The sequence below is a fragment of the Penaeus monodon genome, chromosome 21, assembly GCF_015228065.2.
Source record: "Penaeus monodon isolate SGIC_2016 chromosome 21, NSTDA_Pmon_1, whole genome shotgun sequence".
NCBI lineage: Eukaryota > Metazoa > Arthropoda > Malacostraca > Decapoda > Penaeidae > Penaeus > Penaeus monodon.
This window is the reverse complement of record NC_051406.1, coordinates 19,632,008-19,632,341: the sequence shown is the minus strand read 5'-3', so window position 1 is coordinate 19,632,341 and position 334 is coordinate 19,632,008.

The window sequence follows — 334 nt, the reverse complement described above, 5'->3', positions numbered from 1 at the left end:
GTGATATATCAAAAATTGTTTTGTTTCATCCCTCACTGGTAACTTGGAGATTATCTTCTGGTCCACCTTACAAAGTTACTTTTTAACAGTTTCTGTTAAAGTGGTAATTACAAGGAGATACATAGGGCCTGCTACAAGGCCCTAAGGTCCTTCAAAGCCCATGCCACACAACCACTTATAAACTGCTCTTCTTTGATCAATGCCATGTCCAGTCTCTCCACAGGACACATATTGAAGTAATCTGATGGCAGAACAGTTCTCAGCTATTATCATTCTATTATCTCTGTAGGACATGTCCCTTGTGAGCTATCTATTGAGGCAGAGAGAAAACATT